This window comes from Sapajus apella, unplaced genomic scaffold (assembly GCF_009761245.1).
Source record: "Sapajus apella isolate SASKATOON/1434 unplaced genomic scaffold, GSC_monkey_1.0 scaffold3, whole genome shotgun sequence".
NCBI classification, from domain to species: Eukaryota; Metazoa; Chordata; class Mammalia; order Primates; family Cebidae; genus Sapajus; species Sapajus apella.
The window spans coordinates 48,015,401-48,037,718 of record NW_022436943.1 but is presented as its reverse complement, the minus strand read 5'-3'; the positions used below and the strand labels follow the sequence as shown (position 1 = coordinate 48,037,718).

Here is a 22,318-nt window from a genome sequence, read left to right as displayed (position 1 = left end):
TGTGTGTGTGTGTGTGTGTGTGTGTGTGTGTGTGTGTGTGTGTGTGTCAGAGTCTCACTCTGTCGCCCAGACTGGAGTGCAGAGGCGCGATCTTGGCTTACTGCAACCTCCACCTCCTAGGTTCAAGTGATTCTCCTGCCTTCACCTCCCTAGTAACTGGGATTACAGGTGCCTGCCACCATGCCTGGCTAAGGAGCGATTTTCTCCAAGAGGGACATTTGCTGTGAAAATGAGTGTGGTCTCTTACTTGATGCTATGTAGCTTTCCCTTCTTCATATCTCCTATGCTGTCATTATGCATTTCGGGACCACTTTAAAATACGGCTCACCTTCCTAATGTAGTGCACCAGTCCAGTGAGAACACCCAGAAACTTCATTTGCAAGCTTGGGGTGACCCTGAAGGAAATCCTCACTGCTTGGTCCAGAGCCACGTGCAAGATTCAGTTCCTGGGACTTGGCTCTCTTTCCTGGACAATAAATGAGAGGTCACATTTCTTCTTCATCATGCCCTTCTTCCTTCTCCATGTGCGCGCGCATGTGTGTGTGTGTGTGTGTGTGTGTGTGTGTGTGTGTGTGTTTTAGGATGCAGTGTTGCTGTGTTGCCTAGGCTGGAATGCAGTGGCTCAATCTCAGCCCACTGCAACCTCGCCTTTCCCGGCTCAATAGATTCTCCCACCTCAGCCTCCTGAGTAGCTGGGACTAAAGGTACATGCCACCACCCCCAGCTATTTTTTAAAAATTTTTTGTAAAGATGAGGTCTCACCATGTTACCCAGGGTGCTCTCAAATTCCTGGGTTCAAAGGACCCCATGTTGGCTTCTCAGAGTGCTGGAATCACACACATGAGCTACTGTGCCCAGCCCCTCTGCATTTTTTTTTTTCTGAGACAAAATGTTGCTCTGTTGCCCAGGCTAGAGTGCAGTGGTGTGATTTCAGGTCACTGCAACTCTATCTCCTGGGTTCAACCAATTCTCCTGCCTTAGCCTCCCAAGTACCTGGGATTACAGGCATGTGCTACCACACCTAGCTACTTTTTGTAGTTTTGGTAGCGATGGGGCTTCACCATGTTGGCCAGCTGGTCTTGAACCCCTGACCTCAAGTCATCCACCCATGTTGCCCTTTCAAAGTTCTGGGATTATAGGCGTGGGCCACTGCAATGGGCCCATTCCCCATATTTTTAAGTGAACAAAAATAACATTAACATGTTAACACTGTCTTTGTATCTTTTGTAGTCTGGATGTATCTTACTACTTCACAAATGCTGAAAAAAGTACATTCTTAATTAGTGTTCCTTCAGAAATTATGAAGCACGTATTCCAACTGCTATCTCTATGGATGTAGCTGCTGGATTTCTCTTAAAACTTTCACATAGTGCTTGCTATGCATGGAAACATGCATCCTTTGTGTGAGTTGCATTGGTCGGGAAATTTCCTGATGGTCACTGAATATGGCAAAAATTGAGCTTTTGCCTTGTTGCCTCCACAGATAGTATTGATCATAATGTGTTTATAGACAGAGAATCTCAATCTCTTCTTCCTAAACTCTTCCGACACAGGAAATGGACGTTGATCACGGTGTGTGTTTCATGCAGGCAGAATGCTGTGTTCTTAATTAGGGTGGTGGTTATATAAGAGGTATCTGGTGTTTGTCCTGCAAGAACTATTGTCTAGATGAAGTCAGGTGTCCAGTAACCAGTTTTCAAACTTGTATCGGGACATCGTGAACTAGTTTGCTCTTGCCATGAGTCCTTCTCCAATGTTTGAGCCATCCAGTGAGAATAGGGATGTCCTGGGACACTCTTATCTCCACTGTGGTCATCTTCAGAAAAGTTATCTTTCCTTTAGAGAAACTTTGGGGGTTGCTGTATCTGCTGTGCAGTTTTAGAGGAGAAGGCAGGGAGGGCGAGACTAGTGAAGGGAGACTCCATGAGAGAATGGTGACTTTCCTGGCCCATGAGGACTCGGTGAGTGGGTGGAAGGAGGGAGGACAGGCTAGCAAGAGGGGCCCCATCATTTGAGGTATCCTGTCCAGCTTGGCACCCATGCAAGACTGTGAGGAGACAGGTCTCTGGAGTGGGGAACGGGGTTGGAAGCAATGGGAGAAAGAAGGTTGGTGTAAGTCATGAGGTCAGGTGGGGATTCGATTCTGGAGGAAGACTCAGTGGGACAATCTGGAGGTCAGAAATCTTAAAGGGGGAAGTATTTGAGGGAGTGTAGCCTGCCATGGCGGATGTGGAAGGGAGGCCAGTTTAGAAGGGCAGTGGTTAGAGCATTCTAGGCCCAATGAGCTTATTTATTGGCACTGGGATGCAAAGGCTTTTCAGGGAAAAAAAAAAAAAAAGGAAAATGCTCTAGAAGGTTATAGCCATGATCTTGATGGCTTCATCAGGACTATAATCACGTAGAAAATTAAGGATGCCCTTGTGTTGTATTTAATATGGTAGCTGTGTTTTCTTTTGGTTGACCTGGTCTTTTAGTACTCGTGGGCTCTGTATCTTAAGCCATTTTAGAGAGATTATTTGACATCTTCAGAGGGAGAAGAACGCTAAAGCCACCCCCTTTAATCTACAGTCTCTGGAGTTTTCTTCTTTAACCACTTTGGAGACTGGATGAATTGGTTTCCTGGTAATTAAGAGCTAGGAGCTCTTTTTATTGCTTGTCCTTAACCTCTGGCATCACTGCCCCCAATCTAAACATCCAGATGAGATGGTAGGGGGAAAGCTCTTGGTAAGCCCTAGGGTGCTATACAAATGGTGTTTATCTGAAGCTCACTTCCTTGCTTTCAGTCATGCTGCTCAAAAGATCAATCCTAAGTCTATCATGTTTGCTAAGCTCAAACATACATTCGTATTTAAATTTGTATCTTTTTATTGATTTCCAAGACTCCTTTGCAAGTATAACAAAGTCAGGAGTCCCTAACCATGCCTGCAAGGCTGTGTGGGGGGACCTCAGCCTAATCTCCTTTGCCACCACTGGTCCCTTTTGTTTGCTGAATTGGCCATATTCCTTTCCATCCCGAGATGACTATTTGCTGTTCCCTCTGTTCGGTTGCTGTTCTGTAGATCTTTGTGTGGTTTCATCTCAAATATAACCTCAGGAGGACCTTTTCCGAGTGCCCAGCAAAAATACCCCATCCTCCTCCCACTGCGCACCCTATTTATACTTTCTGTTCCTTGGCAGTGTTTTATGGCACTTAGAATTCTATGAAATTCTTTTTTTTTTTGAGACGGAGTCTTGCTCTGTCGCCAGGCTGGAGTGCAGTGGTGTAATCTTGGTGGACTGCAACCTCAGCCTCCCGAGTACAAGCAATTCTTCTGCCTCAACCTCCTGAGTAGCTGGGACTACAGGTGCACGCCAGCACACCCAGCTAATTTTTGTATGTTAGTAAAGACTGGGTTTCACCATGTTGGCCAGGTTGGTCTTGATCTCTTGACCTCGTGATCCACCCATTTCCGCCTCCCAAAGTGCTGGGATTACAGGCGTGAACCACTTGTTTTGCCTGTTACTACTCTCCTATTAGCATGTAAGCTCTATGAGGGTAGCACTTTCTTTTATGTTCTCTGTATCCACGGTACCTGGCATTTAGTAAATATTTACTGAATGAATGAAATGAATAAGAACTTTACATGAATGAATTTTAAAATAGCCTGTGCTTGCAGACACATCCCACTGCAGAGATACTTGGATACTATTAGTAGAGCAGGAGCAAGATGCACGTACCATCTGCCTTATCTAGTGTAGGAGGACTCCTCTAGTGTTCTGTAGCTACCCGCTTACTTTTACCAGCACGAAACCCAAAAGAGTAAACATTAACTTTGCGTAGCCAAATGGAACCAGCAGATTTTAGCACATGATCTATAAAGGTCATTGCTTTCCTTCGTGTCCCTGAATACGTATAGACAAAGGCACTGAATGTTAGTAGAAAGCAGCCAGAACTATGTAGGTCATTGTCTTTGACTCATTCTGGCGGGTACCTTCTGCAGTGTGCTACAAAACAAACCCCAAAATAAACAAAACTACCTTCAATATATTCACTAGCCAGTTCTCTTTTTTTTCCCCCAAGTCCAAGAAATCTGGCCTTTGTCTAAAGGAACTGTTTCCTTATTTAGGATGTCAGTCATTCAGAGTGTCTGTTTCATGTTTGGAGTGAGCTGTTCTGTAAATGCTGGGCTGTGTGGTTGTATCGGTTTGTGCAAACAGTAGGAGCCAAAAGTTTTCTTCACCCCTTAGTTAGCATCATTCGTCACACGAGCTCAGCGGAATGAGACGGTGCCACCTACACAGTTTCTCAGGCTGTGCTTTCTACTAATTGTTTGTTTAATTAGAAAATGAGTAATTATTTATCCAGAAAATAGAATCCAAAACCATGGGGCTGAAGTCTTTTCTAATTGCACCGTATGATCATGCTCTTCTGAGGATTGGACTTTTGACATGTGTAGATGGTAGGGGGGGTCTTATTCTATTCTGTGGCTGGTGTTTACCGAGAGATCCATCTTTGGCTCCACGTCGCAAGTGGAACAAAAGGAAGTCAGCAACGATCAACTTGCTTTGTCACAAAAGTTTAAAAGCCAGATACAATCAGAATATCTGTCTAAACAGTGAGGCTTGTGTTCACTGAGCAGCTTTGGGAGCCTGCTACATGCAGGACATCGTTGACAGTACCCTAATGTGTGGGAAAGGGCCGTGTGTACAAGAAGGTGGTGGTACTGTTTTGCATGTCACGGAAACAAAGTGAGTCAGAGCTTCATAAGCTTTGTGGAATTTGCTGGGCAAAAGCTTGTGTCGGGTGAGATCCTGTCGATATATCTAAGAATGGAGTTTGGGTTCTGGGTGTCGGTCAGCTTTTTCATGGGTGGCCAGACACACTGAGGTCTTCATTTTGGCGTAACTACTGAAGTCATTTCATTTTTGTTTTCTGGTCCCTTTCAGAGGTGTGGGTTTTCCCTCCCTAATAACCGAGTCTGCATGCTGTTGAAGAGTGTCAGGGTGTGTGCTAAGTTGACCTTGCAGGTCTGTTTGCTATCCTGACACAAAGGGGCTACTGGGAAGTTTTTAGCCAGCTGTGATGACAGGGAAGGAGGTGTTTGCCTGCAGACCCAGTAGGGGCATGAATGAGAAAGGGGAGTTTTCAAATGGAGCGAGGATGGCATGAATTCCTGCCGTAGATATGAGCTGAGGTGTGGAGACCTGGCTTTGTGTCTGTTGGAGGAAGCAGCTCTGCTGACACCCCGGTCCACAGCGTCACTCTCCATGAACACGTCGGTAGGGATAGGACCTCAATAAAACATGCCTGGCCAGAGGGGAAAGGGGAACTTACTGTGCCTGTGAGAAAACAGAAGTAGAATCAGCACCTTCCTCCAGCCCACTGTGGCTGGTCACACTGTGGCCTCGGCAGTTGCTGTCCTGGCCTGTTGCTGACTTGATTTTAGAGCCCAGCAGTGGAGGTGAAAGCTTTGGAGACTTTTTTTTGATTTTGTTTTTTTCTGAGGCAGGGTGGTGTCCCCCAGGCTGGAGTGCAGTGGCACGATCATGGCTCACTGCAGCCTCAACCCTCCGAACTCAGGTATCTTCCCCCAACCCCCCTTCCCGAGTAGCTGGGACCACAGGTACACACCACCATTCCTGGCTAATTTTTCATAGAGACAGAGTCTCGCCATATTGCCCAGGCTGGGCTTGAACTCCTGGGCTCAAGTGATCCTCCCACCCCAGCCTCCCAAAGTGCTGGGATTACAGGTGTGAGCCACTGTGCCTGGCCACCTGGAGACTTTGAATCTTAGCTCAGAGCAGGGTAGCTGTGTGACCTTGCCAACCACGGAGCCTTTTAAAGTTCCAGTTTCCTCATGTGTCTAAAATGATAATACCTCCTCCCAGAGTTGTTGTTATTTTTTATTGTGGTGAAGTATACCTAACATCAAGGTTACCATTTTAACCATTTCTAAGTGGATAAATCAGTGGCATTACACACATTCACACTGTTGTGTAGAGCTACCAGCACCGGCCACCTTCAGAACGTTTTCATCTTCCCAAACGGAAACTCTGTACCCATTAACCCGTCAGCCCCTAACCCACCACCCCTTAAAAGAGCTGAGATTTGAACCCAGGGGTTTTGGCTCTGCGTGTCTTGTGTTCTCCTACCACATCATAACTCAAGAGGGTTTGTGGTCTTAAATGTTGAAGACACCTTCTAAGAACATATTATGGTAGTCAGTGCTATCTACAAAAATGCATTTTCTAAATGAACTAAGGCCTCATCCTTGATCTGTCGCTAAGGCTGAATGAGAGCCTGAACTAATGAGGTTTGCTGTGTGATTCTGCTGAAATTCTCGCTGAGGACGCTGCAGAGTTCGATTGTCCCTTCTCTGGGCTCATCTTGCCGTGTTCTCTCTCATCACTGGATGCCTTGACCACCCCACCATGAGGGTTTTCCCCCGTTAGCCTCAGGGACTTGCCAGTTCCTAGTTTGCCTCCTCTCTCTCTGGGGGCACCTTTTTGGTTGTCCCCCTCCCCGTCCTACTCCCCCCCCCTTTTCTCTCTCTCTCTCCCACTTTCACTTTTTCTCCCTCTTCCTCTCCCTTCCCCCCACCCTCTCTCGACAGAATCTCACTCCGTCACCCAGGCTGGAGTGCAGTGGTGCGATTTTGGCACACTGCCTCCTCCACCTCCTGGGTTCAAGTGATTCTCCTGCCTCAGCTTCCTGGGTAGCTGGGACTATAGGCGTGGTCCACCACATCCAGCTAATTTTTGTATTTTTAGTAGAGACAGTGTTTTACCATATTGGCCAGGCTGGTCTCGAACTCCTGACCTTGTGATCCGCCCACCTTGGTCTCCCAAAGTGCTGGGATTACAGGCCTGAGCTGTTGCGCCCGTCCTTGTATTTTTCATTTTTTCTCCCCATTGGGATTCTTGGAGGCGCTGTCTTGGCCTTTGCTCAGAAACATGTCACCCTTCAACAGCTGCCCTGAGATGGTGTCAGAATCGTGCACAGCCCCAGGCCTGATCCCCTGGTGAGCTCCGTATCCCCCAGCAAGAGCACCTCTCCATGGAGGTCATGCCTTCTCCTCAAACTCACCGTCTCAAATCAAATCCTAAGATAGGGGGAAACCCAGGGCATGGCCTTCTCCTCTCCTCTCCACCTGAATCCCAGCATGCTTCTTAGATGTGTTCTTCTATTCTTTTTATACAGCTAGTGAGACTAGATTTGTCTTGGGTTCATTTGGACTTTCCCTTGCTTCTTAAATGGGAACTTTAATTTCTGTCCTTACTCCCATTGCCTTCTTCAAGTCTCCTCTAAAACTCTTCCATGACCTTCTCCTCTCCCTACTGCTGATGGATTTTCTCTCCTGTGGTTCAGATCTGATCACCCCTCTTCCCTATTTGAAACCCCCGCCCCAGGACCCCCATTAACAGTCCCATGATAAAGCTCACAATCTGCTGACTGGGCTCGCTCTGCAGTGATCACCCCTCCTTACTCTCCTTCCGCTGTCCCTACCCCACGACCAACAACCTATCACAGGGGCCCTTCATCTTCCTGGACCTCAGACCCCTTCTAGGAACTGACCGCTACGGACCGCCTCCCTGGAAAGGTACATATTCACTCAGTTTTTCATTCAATTTCAAGGGGTCTGTAGGTCCCGGTGGTGATCTCAGCCCGATGCCCGTGCTAGACCATGCACTCTAAGCCTCTGTCATTGCCTGTGCCATTTTCTCTTATATCTTTGTTCCTTTGTCTTTGTTCCTGTGCTTCTATCAGTATTTTTCTTTAGTGTGCTTGCTTGTCAGAGTTAATTTTTCCCTCTATCGTGCTTGTACAGCACATGACCAGAACCTGTATTTAGCATTTGTATTAGAGTTGATACTCTGCATGGCTGCCTTGCCCTTGTGTTCCTGAGCACAATGCCTTGCATGTGTTACACACACATTCATGCGTCCATGTATTCATTCATTCATCAGTTTCTTAAGCTCTTGTGAGCTAGCCACAGTGCTTGTCCTGGGGCTATGCTAGGAAATACAGATGTCCCTGCCCCAGTGAGATCAGTTTGATGGACACTGTATACAGATAAGCAGGACATCATCATGGAGCGGGACTACTGACAACTTACTGTGTGCTGGGTGCTAATGAGCACATTGTATCCGTATGTGTGTTGTCTCTGAATTCTCACAACAGCTTTGTGAAATGGGGTCTAATCTTTTATGGTGAAGCCATGGAGGCCACAGATAGGTTAAGTAACTTGCCCAACATCATGAGACTTATCTGCAGTAGAGTGGAACCTCAACACTGTAGATTGTCTCTGGGGGTCAGATTTTTAATTGCTAGGCTGTCTGAGATCAGTCTGGACAAGCCAGGGCCTGGCAAGAGGCCGGGTGAAAGGAGAAAAGAGAAAAGCCAGGGGGAAATCACCAAAGTCTTCCTGGAAGAGTGTGGAGAATTGGGGTGGAGACAAGGTAAACAAGGGCCCTGCGGTGAGACTGAGTGAGTGGGTGAACTGTGGGTGAAATGTTAAGAACTCAGTTCTGCAGAGCTAGAAAAAGGAAAGAAGGCAATGTTCATGGAATGAATTGAGGAGAAAAATAGAATTAGCCACTGAACCGATTATCAAATTGAGCAAATAAATCTTTAAAGAATCCCAAAGATAGAAATGTCTTAGACACAGCAGGATGAATTTTTGTTTCAACATTGGAAGACAGCCCTGCTTCTTATTATAGACATGTTCAAATAGTTTAAGGGCTGGTGACTGACCAGATTATCTGGTATGAACATTTGTCTTACAGCAAGTTATTTACCCTCTCCAAGCTTGGTGTTCATATTAATACGATGGGGATAAAAAATGTTTTATTTCCTCAAATCCAAGAACTGTCAAATTTAGCTGCACCTTTAGTTTATGTAGCACTAAGGAAAAAAAAATCCTGCCAACTAAACTATGAAATGTCTTTCAGAGATGTTAAATTGTGCAGGGTAAAGGATTAACTGTAAAAGGGATTCTAGGATTGGCCTTAGAATCAGCGAAATAGAATAGTCTACTTTGTAGTGTTACTGTGAAGAGCGCCAGATGCATAGCAGTTGCTCACTTTATTTCATGGTGAGGATGGTGGTGGTGACGGTGGTATTGTTTATGTAGAAGGAAACAGGCCTGGAGGTTGAAGTGACTGGTGACTTGACGTAAGCAAAAGCTAACTAGTAAAGTGCTCTCACTGCAGATTTTGCTATTTTAGACTAGACAGGTCTCCTGACAAACAAGAATGCTGTTGCCTGTAATTCAGTGTTACCAGAGGCTGTGAGTATGTATGCTCTTAGGTGTAATATGACCAAGTGGTCACAGTCCTATTTAAAACCTAAGGGGAAATGAAGGGCTCAATTTTAGAGTGTGGCTTCTAATCTTGTGTGCTCCTAAACTCTGGTCTACGTACTCCCAACGATTAGAGAGACATTTTGTAACCTGAAATGGTTGGGTTCAGACTAGAAGGCTTGGGTGCTACCAAATTAAAGGCCAGCAAGAAGCTTCTTGGAGGACCAGCCTCTGGCAGTGTGGTAGAGGAGCATTTATCTGGAGACGGGCCTCGCTGGAAGAAGATGGCCATGCCTGTGTTTCAGGAGACTTTAATTAGGACCATTGGCTTGGCTGTCCATGATGACAGGTTGAACTTCTGCCTGTGGTTCTAAGCCATGAAACCACTCCTGGGAAAAGCCCAGCAGAACTATAGGTGGCACCCCCAAGGACTGGAGAGGGGATGGCTCGGCAGGCACTGGCTTCTGCCTGCCAGTCCAGCCACTCATCTCTTCTGGGATTCCCCACCTGCACCTCACCTGCTTCTCCTGCTGAAGTGTGTGTTGTGTCTTCCCACCAACCTGGGCACAGGTTACTTCTGTGCTGTGTTTTTGGACTCAAACTGGGTGTCATCTCCTGAGAAGCCCCCGTGATCTGACCTTCTTCCCATGGCGTTTACCGTCCTGACTTTCTGTCTGTGCATGTGGCTCTGCCCTCCTTGAGGAATGGGACCATGTTTACTAATCTTCATATTCACTGTGCTTTGCCCGTAGGAGGCCATTTACAAAAGGACACGGGAATGGACAGAGGTGCAAAATATCAAATGCTGATACTTGGAGGGTCTGCAGAGGAAGAGGAGGAGGAGGAGGAGGGAGGAGGGAGGAGGGTGGCTTTTCTAAGTAGAGGAATAAGGAGCCACCTCTGTAGGGGAGCCAAGAAAGGGAAAAGGAGAATTCACAGAATCTACTGCTTGAAAGAGTGTGGGGAGAAAGGGGAGGTGGGACAGTCCTACTCTTGACCTTGGTGGGAGCATGGATTGGGCAGGTGGTGGGGTGGGGTTCTGGGCTGATGGGGCGTGCTGCAGCTTGGTTTCCTAATTGGCCTCGGAGGCTTTGGTCTTGAGGAGGGGAATGGGGAGGGCGAGTGAACACAGTGGGTGGCGTTTTCCTCCCCTCCGGAGGACACTTGTTTTTGGCTTCATTTGTAGGTCTTTGCCAAGGCGTCTGTGGGAAGCCTCCTTGAGCAAAGGGGCCTCAAGGCTGTGGGCGTGTGTGTATGTCTGTGTGTCTGTGTCTGTCTTAGCATGAGGTTTAGCAGGCAGCCTCGGGAAAAATGTACAGCCCAAAAGGGAGTTTGTGGCCATGCTGCCAGCGGCTTCCTCTTTCCTAAAGAGTCGTGTGTGCAGGTGTCAGAGTGCAGGCTAACCACAGGTTGCCCATTTCTGCACCAGAGCCCAGCCAGGCAGCTCTTGGCACAGCAGCCCTGAGTGAGGTATCAGCGTGGGGTGGGGAGTGGCGCCTGGATTTTGCTATCCAGTGTCCTCACCTGCCTAAAGGAGAGCAGCTGCCCCTTGCTTGCCTGGAGAAGACAATCAGGAAAGGCTCGTGGTCACATTTCTCAGTCTCTTGGACTGTTAGGTAGTTGCCCTTGATTCCTGTGAGCTTTATCTGACTGCAAGGGTCCATGACATTGTTTCCCTGGATACGACAACATTGTATCTGGTCTGTTACCTCCCAAGAATCTTTGAGGACTTTAAAATTTAACCTGTGGGAGGGCAGGGAGGGAAGTTTTGGTGTTTACAAATAAAAAGGCATTACTTCCTTATTCTCCCACTCCCCCATATGTTTATATATATATATAATCATAGCTTTTATTTAGTCTCTAAAACAGGGGTTCTTAAATGTGGGAGTATGTGTCAGAATCACTTGGGTAGCTGTTGGGCAGTATGTATGTGTAGACCCTGTCTTTGGAGGGTGCGTCAGGAGGCCTGGGGCAGAGCCTGGATCCTGAATATTGGGGAAAGGCTCTCCAGGTAATTGTGATGGATGCCCTAGACAGTCAACCACTGTGTAGATGGAAAAGCTTCCTGGTGGCAGAGACTGAGGCCTCTCTTGGTGTCCTATGCTGTGTCTGGGATACAGTATGTTTTTTTCTTCATTCTGAAGTATTTCTTGAACACCTACTATGTGCCAGGCTATGGAATACATTAGTATCACTGTTCTTGGTGCTCCTAGAGCTCCGGTGGAGGGGCCCTAATTGTGTTGGATGCCAAGAAACTGGATGGGCTTTTATTCATTCTCGTTGAATGGATCGTCATTGGATTCTGGTCTTCCTGAGTGGTGTGAGGTAGGTACCCAGAATTACAGCAATGCCATTGTCCTCTTTCCCAAAACCTGAACATAGCTCACCAAGCAGGGGCCCCTGGAACGTTGTAGCAGATGGGATCAGTAGATCTAACATGCCACCCCTGCCTTTCCCATTCACTTTTAGACTAAAGAGCTGAGCTTGGGACAAGACTGGGCTGGATCATTTCCCTTTCTCTTTAACATGAAAAGAACATGAAGCTGGCGACTTCCTTGGTTTTCATGGATTGGTGTGAGCCATCTTGAGCCTCTCCTACCTGCTAGACACAAAGAACATGAAGATGAATGGAGCATGGCCCCCACACTTTACAAATATAGTCTAAGGGGAGTCAGATATGCAGACAGATGTGGCAGTACAGGGTGACAGGTCCTGCATGTGTGCTGAGCAAACTGGGAACAGGTGGTCACAGCTATGGTGCATTATGGGAAATAGGGAAATCCTTTATAGGGCAGTGCTGGTTGGACTTCCCAGGTTCCCCGCCAGCCCCAGCCTTTGAAGGGTGGTATGGGTAGGGGGCGGCTGACCAGGAAGGAAGCTTTGCCACTCCTCACCTGGGTTGGGGAGGCTCCGCTTTGCATCTTTTCCGGCAGTGTCCGCGGCTTTGGCGTGGCTAGGACCCCACTACCTGACCCTGTGGCCTGTCCAGTTTTCAAGTTGATGGTCACACGTATCTTCCCAGCTGAGGGCTCCTTTTGTGTTAGTCTGAGACAATCGTAGCTTCTGTTTCTAAGAGCGAGTGCTTTGATGGAAAACATGGCTCATGAACTTGCTCTTTGTCTAGATCCCATCATAATCAGATTGTGCAGGCATGAATTGTTAGTAAAAATTCATCGGGTTACAGAAAAAAAAAAGCCTAGAAGGAGATAAAGGGACATGTCTAATGTTGGTGTTGCTTCTGGGTAGTAGGTATATGGGTACCATTTTCCCAAGCTTTTCACTTTTCAGGTTACCCTTTCATTTTGGAAAAAGATGATCAACACTATTTCTTGAAACCTACATGTGTTGGTGAGCTGTCGTTACTGAAACCCTTTCCTCCAAGGATGAAGGTTCTGAATGATAAACTTTTAATGATCAAGCTCATCCCACTGCTCTCTGGCATCTTATGGGTGGCTGGGTCTGGTTTTACTGTTCACTAAATGTTCCATTTGTCTCTGTCAATTGAAGATGCCCTCAGGGCCAAGAGGTGACTACTCTCAGAGGATAGAGTGTGATCCAAATTGTGTGTGTGTGTGTGTATGTGTGCGTGGGAGGGTGTGAATGTGTGTTCCACCTGGTCCTTGGGGCCTAAGTCCCTCATGCTTTGCTCTTGTGGGGAGAACACTGGACCAAGCTGCTTAGTATAGAGGAGAAATAGTCTCACGCGGCACCCAGGAGGAAGAGAGGCATGGGAGAGTTGAATGTTTCCCTACTGTATTAGCATGAAAGCTGTACCACATTCCGAATTTTAGACCACTCCTATCATGTGCATTTAGAACAAGCTTTGTAGAAATATTGTGGCTGCTCTGATTCCTCCACTAAGCCAGAGCCTCATATTTGGTGTGTAGTGGGAGGCACCTCAGCCCCAGCAAGTGGGGGGCAGGGTTAACGCCCTAACCAAGGAACGTCCTCTTTCAGTCAGAGGCATGGGTTAGTGATCTGTGCTGGTGTGTGGGAAGCCTTGTTGGTTTATCCCCTTGATCTTGCCTCCACCATTCAACTTGAGGAGGGATGTGTGTGTGTGTCTCTGTGTGTGTGTGTGTGTGTGTGTGTGTGTGCATGCGCGTGTACACTCTCGTGTGCAACTTTCTAAATACCAAAATATACTTTCTTATTAGAAACTAGTACCATTGGTTCCTTGCCCAACCCTTCCATGTTTACTTTCTTTTGGTTAAAGTGCTGCTCCTTTCGAAGGGCTCCTGTTTCTGTGGCACAGCCTATTCCAGATCACTCAGATGGTTGTGCATGGTTTTCTGATTCCTAACTCTGGGCTGCTGAATGCTTTTTCATCTCCCACAATTGAGCTCAGAGTCAGAAAAGGGCTTTTGAAAGTTCATTTCTGAAATGTACATATGTGTACTGTCTTGAAGTCCAAGCGTATCCTTAGGACAGCTATGTGGCTTTGAGATCTACTCAGAGTGGCCATCCCACCTGCCATGTTTTTGGGAGTGGTACTTTTCAGTATGTGAAAAGAGAGACTGCTTCTAATACTCTGTGGCTCTTATTCAAGTTCAAGTTCCATGGGAACTGAATCACAAGGTCTGGTTTTAGGAGTAAGAGAGAGTCAGGAAGAGAGATGATTCCTTACAATTTTGTGTGCATGTATTTATTTCTATTTTGTTATTTTATTTGTATGCTAGTTCTGGGTTGGGATAGCCCTCACTGCCTGAAGTAATTGTTTCTTAGAAGTAGCCACTGCAAGGCTGGACATGGTGGCTTATGCTTGTAATCCCAGCACTTTGGGAGGCTGAGGTGGGTGGATCACCTGAGGTTGGGAGTTTGAGACTACCTTGGTTAACATGGTAAAACCCCATCTCTGCTAAAAATACAAAAATTAACTGGGCGTGGTCGTGGCTGCCTGTAGTCCCAGCTACTCGGGAGGCTGAGGCAGGAGAATTGCTTCAAGCCAGGAGGCAGAGGTTGTGGTGAGCCGAGATCGCACCATTGCACTCCAGCCTGGGCAACAAGAGTGAAACTCCTTTTCAAAAAAAGAAAAAAGAAAGAAAAGAAATAGCCATTGTGTTTATTGCTATCTTCATGTTACCCAGGTGGGGGCGGAACGGCCCAGCTGTTGTCCCATCAATGCACTTAAGTAGAGAATCCAGGGTGAATGCCAGGCACATTACATGGTCCCCTTGGATGCGACAGCAATCGTATCTGGTCTGTTTCCTCCCAAGAATATCTGAGGACTTTAAAATTTAACCAGTGGAACCAATACAGTTTAAATGTATTAGCTGCTTGCCAGTAGGAGCCAAATCATAATTCTTAGCCTTTAATCTCCTGAGACACGAGCTGAGCAGCTCCATGTTATTTTTAGGGAGCTTTTCTGGAATAAGCCTAGAGTGGCCATTCATGTGTTTCAGTGCAAATGTTTCACTTTATTTAAAGGGTGACTTTCCTAAATATTATCAGCTAAAGGCATGCCATATTTACACATGATTCCCGAGATGCAAGTCACAGAAATAGATTGAGTGTCATGGAGGAAAACTTAATAAACTATAAATTCTCAGAGACACAGAATTTGAACTCTTACTGTGGTAGTTGGTACCGTTTAGCTATTATTACTTTATTATTTAAAGTATCCTCATTGTTCTAAACAGGGCAGAAGGGTACTTTAATAGTGCACTTTTCATTGTGCATTATTCATTTCATCTAATCATCCATGACTCTAGTTACATCTCAGGTTCTTAACTAGTGTTAAGTTCTTATAAAGGAATTGCTTACTGAGTTCAGTTGGCAGGTTAATGATAAGAGGTATCCTCTAAAACAGAGTTCAAAATTGTTGGGGTTTGTTCAGACTCATTTGAAATAATGCAAAGAGCTGATGCCTTAGTTCAGGCTATTAAAAGAAAAATCCACAGACTGGATGGCGTAAATGACAGAAATTTATTTCTCATGGCTTTGGAGGCTGGGAAGTCCAAGGTCGAGGTGCTGGCTGATATAGTCTAGATCTGTGTCCCTGCCCAAATCTCCTGTGGAATTGTAATCCCCAGTGTTGGAGATGGGGTCTGGTGGAAGGCGATGTGATCATGGGGATAGAGTTTCTCCTTGGTGTCTTGGTGGTGTTCTGATGATGGTGAGTGAGTTCTCAGAAGCTCTGGTTGTTTAGAAGTGTGTGGCACCTCCCCCTTCTGTCTCTCCCTCTTGCTCCAGCCATGTGAAGCTCCTAGCTCCCCGTTTGCCATGAGTAAATGTTCCCTCAGGCATCCCAACAAGTAGAAGCTTCTGTGCTTCCTAGATGGCCTGTGGAGCTGCAAACCAATTAAACCTCTTTTCTGTATACATTACCCAGTGTATTAGTCCATTTTCATGCTGCTGATAAAGACATACCCAGGACTGGGTAATGTATAAAGAAAAAGAGGTTTAATGGACTCACAGTTCCATGTGGCTGGGGAGGCCTCACAATCATGGCAGACGACAAAGGGTACTTCTTATATGGTGGCAGGCAAGAGAGAGTGAGAGTCAAGCAACAGAGGAAACCCTATATCAAACCGTCAGATCTCATGAGACTTATTCACTGTCCCGAGAACAGTATGATGGAGGAAACCACCCTCATGATTCAATTACCTCCACCTGGTCCTTCCCACAATACATGGGAATTACGGGAGCTACCATTCAAGATGAGATTTGGGTGGGGACAGAGCCAAATCATATCATCGAGTCTCAGGTATTTCTTTATGGCAGTATGAGAACAGACTAATACACTGGCTCATTTGGCTTCTGGTGAGAGCCCTTTTCTGGTTTGTAGACAGCTGCTTTCTTGCTATATCCTCACATAGTGGAGGGAGAGATCATCATTCTCATGTCTTTTCTTGTAAGTGCACTAATCCCATTTATGAAGGTTCCATTCTCATGACCTAATTACCTCCCAAAGGCTCACTTCTAAATACCATCACAGTGGGATTAGGGTTTCAACATGAGAATTTTGGGGGAGGACACAAACACTTAGTCCACAGCAGATTGAACGGGACTTCATTTTATAAAGCTTGCTATAGTTTGACAGCTTAAAATGGGCCAATAATGGGTATTGAGCTGAGAGCCTCATGCTTTGTGTAGGGACATAGGTGCCTCGGGGCACTGTGTGTCATCAGAAGGTCCCTGTATCCTGGCTAAATTTGAACTTGGTATGGACTGTGTGAACCTGCCCTGGTCCACGATGTGTGTGCATTGGGCCTGGAGCTGACCCCAGAACCCTGTCTGTCACAGCGTTGCTGCTGAGTCTTAATGTCATGCCCTCTGTTTCTGCTCAGTGCAGAGGAAGGTCACTTCTGTTCATACCCATCTGTGACTAAGTAATGTGCGTCCTCTATTTTTTTTTTTTTTTTGCTGACTCTGCCTTTAATAACACATGTTGAGAAAAAAGAAAAAACATTTTCCATTTCATGTTTTGTGGCTTCATTTTTAAAACTGTATTATGGAAAGTTTTAAACACACATACACGCACACACACACAAGACAATACTATGACAAACCCCCATTTCCCCCATTACCCAGCTTCAATAACCATCAACTTTGTGTTGTTCTTATTTTCAGACATGCCATCCCCAGTCCAACCCCTTTTTAGGTCCTGCAGTATTGTAAAGCAAAATGCAGGCATTTAGTGTCCACACATATACGCGGATGCATGGACTGCTAACAGATTCGGCCTCGAAATAATAGCAAAACCAACCCATAGCCACAATACTGTTACCACTTCTAACAAAATTAACAGTCATTTATTCACGTTGTTAGTCTAGATTCAGTTTTCCCAGTTGACTCAAATGTCTTTCATACTGGTTTTCTTGAATCAAAGTATAAAGTCCTGTGACTGCATTTAGTGGATATGTTCCTTAAATTTATTTTAATCTAATCTATAACAGCCTTCCTGCTTTTGTAAAAATGCCATTTACTGGGTCATTTGTCCTGTAGAATTTTCTGCATTCTGGACTTGGCTGGTTGTATCCTTATAGTGTCATTTAACACCTTCCTCTATCCCCATGTTGCCTGCAGTTGGGGTATTTTAGGGGTGGCTCTAAAGGAGCAACTACATTCTCTTTTCTCTGTTTCTCTCTTTCTTTCTTTTTCTTTTTTTTGAGATGGAATCTCACTCACTCTGTCATCCAGGCTGGAATGCAGTGGTGTGATCTTGGCTCACTGCAACCCCTGCCTGCTGGGTTCAAGCCATTTCTCCTGCCTTAGCCTCCTGAGTAGCTGGGACTGCAGACATTCACTACCACATCTGGCTAATTTTTGTATTAGTATTTTTAGTAGAGACAGGGTTTCATCATGTTGGCCAGGCTGATATTGAACTCCTGACCTCAAGTGATCCGCCCTCCTTAACCTCCCAAAGTGCTGGGATTACAGGTATGTGCCATCACGCCCAGCTAATTTTTGTATTTTTAGTAGAAATGGGTTTCTACCATTTTGGCCAGGCTGGTCTTGAACTCCTGACCTCAGCTGACCCACCCACCTTGGCCTCTCAAAGTGCTGGGATTAAAGGCGTGAGCCACCGTGCCTAGCTAATCATACTTATATTTTTAGTAGAGATGAGGTTTCACTATTTTGGCCAGCTGGTCTTGAACTCCTGACCTCAAGTGATCTGCCTGCCTTAGCCTCCCAAAGTGCTGGGATTACAGGCATGAGCCGCCCTGCCCAGCCTCCATTTTCATTAAAAAAAAAAAAAACAACAAAAAAACTGTGGCTCGTTGTTGTTTTGGTAGCAATTGAGAGAGACTCTGTCTGCTTCTTCATGATTCATACTTTTACTCAAATGCCTTTATACTTTTGTGTGCTTGTTTTCCTCCTATGAATGAAATCAGGCTCATTTAGCTCTCGTACGAACTTTATTTTGCAAGCTGGCCTCCCTAGCCCTACACTGTTCTTCTTGCCAGTTCAGCCTTTATTCCATGGCTGATTTTCTCTTCTAAAGGAAAGAGTTAGTTGGTTTTGAGTTCAGGTATTCTAGCCCCACTACTTGGGCTGTATAATGCTGGACAAGTTAGTGAGTCTGAATTTTTTCTCCTGGAAAATGGGGATCTATCTCTTCAGATAAAGGAGATAAGAAATTCAATAGTACATGAAAAGGACTTAACACAGTCAGATTCAATGCTCAAGATATATTAGTTATTTTCCCCCCTTCTGATTATATCATTCCAAGTTCAAAGATTTTATTTTCTTCTGCCTACTGAAGTTCAGCCTCCTAAGTGGGTTTTTTTTTCTTTGAGCAATTTCACCATTTGTTGTAAACACACCTTTCCAGCTTCTATTCCTCTGAACTCTAGACACACTATCCTAGGAACACACTGTTTACTTTACGTTGCCTTTGCCTGCAGTTTCCCTCTTGGAATGCGGTTCCCTCTGATGTCTGTCTCATGCTTCAAGGACCTGCTGAAACGCTACCCTTTCTCCCACGTCCTCCCATCCCTGCCCCTCTCTCTCCCCAATCAGTAAGTAGCCTCTTGCTTGGGTTCAACAGTCCCACAGTGCTTTGTATGTGCCACTATCATTGCACACATCTCTCCAAACTGTATTATGGGTGTGGCTGTAAGAGTATTTATCTAGCAGGCAGCTAGTGGTAAAAAGACAGAAAGCTTTCATCTTCATCTTTGACTTTTGCAGAGCAAGTCCGTGCTCCTGCACATGGCTTGGTGCCAGATGAATATTTGCTGAGTTGTATGGATTCTGATTACTCTCACCTATGCGGAGGCCACTATGGCAACCCCTCCCTGTTCTGGGATGAGGAAGGGCGCATCTGACTCTCTGTGCTCCTGGGAACCTGTGTATCTCCAGGCCTAGCAAGGGGAAGTCTAAACTGAAGGTGCCAGAAGTGCTGTTGTCTTTGACCACTAACTGTTGCAGCAGAGTCAGCATCTAACATGTTGTTTCTTAGAGTCATTTGCAGTGACTTTGAGAACAGAAGTTCCCTGGGAGGATCAGCAGACTTGGTTTGTGCACCAGGCAGTGCTCCTGGCAGGTTTGCCCAGCAGGTCCCCAAGCCTGAGCCTGAACCCTGACAGCGACTGCAGCCTCAAGGCAGCTGCAGTTTTCAAAACTCCCATCTGTACGTCATTTTCCAATCCATGTTCTGCTCTGCTGTTGAGGGGGCTGGAGAGCAGAAAAGAGAGGGTAGAGAAGGGCTTCATTTGGGCCATGGTTTTATAATTAAGAATAGACTACCACCAGGCTCATGCCTATAATCACAGCACTTTGGGAGACTGAGGTGGGTGGATCACCTGAGATCAGGAGTTCCAGACCAGCCTGGCCAACATGGTGAAACTCTGTCTCTACTAAAAAAAAAATACAAAAATTAGATGAGCATGGTGGTGGTGGGCGCCTGTAATCCCAGCTACTCGAGAGGCTGAGGCAGGAGTATCGCTTGAACCCTGGAGGCGGAGGTTGCAGTGAGCCGAGATCACGCCACTGCACTCCAGCCTGGGTGACAGTGCGAGACTCCGTCTCAAAAAAAAAAAAGAGAGAGAGAATAGAGTGCCTTTGATATTAAAGCAGTATTATTAAATTACTAAATTAGTTAGAAGTTTTGGCATTGGAAAACTAGAGCCCGGTACCTTAATGTGTTACTTTCTGACCTCATGGCCTTGAGCAAGTTACTGAAATGATCTGGACCTCAGGTGGTTCTTTGCTAAAGGAGACAAAAGATACTTCACAGGGCTGATGAGGAATGTAAAGAAATTCTAAATGGCTGTGCACAGTGCTTATAACATTTGCTAACAGGTACATTACATTATGTTTGTCAGATAGTCCTGGGAGGTACACCCTCCTTTGTTAGTAACATGGCTGAGACCCAGAAATGTACACAGCTGGCCAAGGTCACCTAGTAGTGATGTTACTGGGTTAAGGTCAGTATTGTTGACTTTCTGTGTTCTTGGTATAAGGATATACTTCATACTTCATGTGGTTCTAGTATGAACCTTTCGATGTTTATACTTCATGAAACTTGTTTTTCTTAAAATTTTCCAGAATTTTAATTGATCATTTCTCCCAGTCTTTGAGGGGGGAAGAAGATCATCATTTCTCTTGATCTTTGAGGAGGGAGGAAGAACTTCCCTGCTATAGAACTCATTAACGTGGCTCACGTTTTCAGAAAGTTCTCCCATCATGGAAAGTGGCCGATGGCGAGAGAGTGGGTGAGAACGTGTGCTTCTGTGATGCTTTGCATACCAAGGAATTTTTTCTTTGCTAATGATCTGTATTGTTAAAATGAACACTGGATGAGAGAAGAAAGTGGAACATTTAACTATAGGTTAATAATTCATTTAGCAAAGATTTTCACCCTCAGGATTATATCGGCAACTACCATCAGGAATGCTTCAGACCTGTTCCTCCTTTCTTTGGAGTTGAGGCTTGAGGAACTTGCTCTTGCTGCTCCCACAGCTGCAGGTCAGCGACGATGACATACCTCATTACCCTTGTGTGGGGCAGCACTAAGACATTTCCAGAAGCATCTGTCTAGCAGGAGCTCTGGAATGTAAATAACCCAAGAAGTGGATGTTCTGTAACTTCTCTGTGATGGAAGTTTGTGATAGGAAGGAGGCCTTTTCCTGTAGCCAGGATGTCTGGCCGCTTCCTGATGGGCATTGAGGGGATCAGTGAGTTAAAGTTTCCAGCATCTGTTGAATGTGATTTGTGTCTGGCAGTTCTGTTGACTGTAAGCATCCCCCAGCAGCCTCAAAGAAAGACACACATGTTTGTATATCCTAGGGGGGAAAGGGAGATATGCAAAGTAAATGTTATGAGGGCCTGTTGTTTTTTATAAGTTAGCAAATAAGATCTTTTCTCTAGTGATACGTCAGCATAGTTGTAATGAATAAAATGTTACAGAAGACATAACATATGAAATAACTATTTTATTTCAAGGTGATGGACCACACGCTGCATTTAGGCATAACTTTGAGTTGATGACTTCCTGTACTGTCCCCAACCAATTGTCACCCCACAGAGGGCTGCCACTCCACCCTCTAATTGGCACAGGAATTGGTTGGTCTGGGCTTTTAAAATCAGATTCTGAATTCCTTCCTCAGTTTCTCTTCTATCTGCCTTGCACCTGCACCCCATCCGGGCCAGCCCTCACATGTCTGGCTACAGAACTGAGTATGTTTGGGATTTAAATCGTCATTTGCTTTTGAAAGTCACCCTACAATAGACGGATAACTTGGAATGCAGGTGAGGCAGAGAATTCACTGCTGTCAAGTCACAGTGTGAATAAGATCACAGACATTAATGAAGCAGAAACGTTAAGAGCGCTGTAGGTGGATATTTGTTAAAGTGGTCTCAGTGGGCACAGTCTTTAGGAGCGCTCTTGATGGCTGTTCTTACAGGCTATCCTATGTGAATTTTACTTACAGACTATTTTGTGAATTTGGTACTTTACTCCTATTTGAGAGGCATGCTTTGGCATGCCTGTGATTATCATCCTTCTTTTCATGTTTTGGGTGCTATTCCTTTTATCCCAGCTAAGGATGGGAAGGGAAGCATAAGATTGAACTGGTGAGACTGAATTTTCTAGATCTCAGAAATTTGGGACTTAATTTGGAAGAAGCAGAGTTATGCTATTTTTCTGCAACAATCTTAATCTTAAATTAGGCATTGACTTCACAGAGTGATGACCAAGTTGTGTGTGTGTGTATGTATGTGTGTGTACGTATGTGTGCATGTATGTGTATATGCATGTGTGCATGTATATGTGTGTATGTATGTGTGTATGTGTGTGTGTGTGTGTGTTAGATATTTTATATTTGAAGAACACATATACACCATGGAATGCTACGCAGCCATAAAAAAACGACGAGTTCGTGTCCAGGACATGGATGAATCTGGAAACCATTGTTCTCAGCAAACTGACAAAAGAACAGAAAATCAAACACCTCATGGCATCACTCATAGGTGGGTGTTGAACAATTAGAACCCGTGGACACAGGGAGGGGAACATCACACACTGCAGTCAGTTGGAGGGGACTGGGGAGGGACAGCAGGGGGTGGGAACGGTGGGGAGGGATAACGTG

The 22,318-nt window shown here is 45.6% G+C and overlaps 1 protein-coding gene and 1 long non-coding RNA gene across 8 annotated transcripts in view; both read left to right on the top strand.

Annotated features, from left to right (window-relative positions):
* The window catches only part of LOC116529099, a 17,989-nt gene extending 11,475 nt beyond the window's left edge, over positions 1–6,514 (top strand). Inside the window, exons 2-3 of the long non-coding RNA XR_004259383.1 lie at positions 1,679–1,685; positions 4,597–6,514. This is a non-coding gene — a long non-coding RNA (uncharacterized LOC116529099). The remainder of the gene's footprint in view (positions 1–1,678; positions 1,686–4,596) is intronic.
* Positions 1–22,318, top strand: part of MTSS1 (MTSS I-BAR domain containing 1) — a 185,603-nt gene that overhangs the window by 61,839 nt on the left and 101,446 nt on the right. The gene's annotated exons all lie outside the window — the stretch shown is intronic.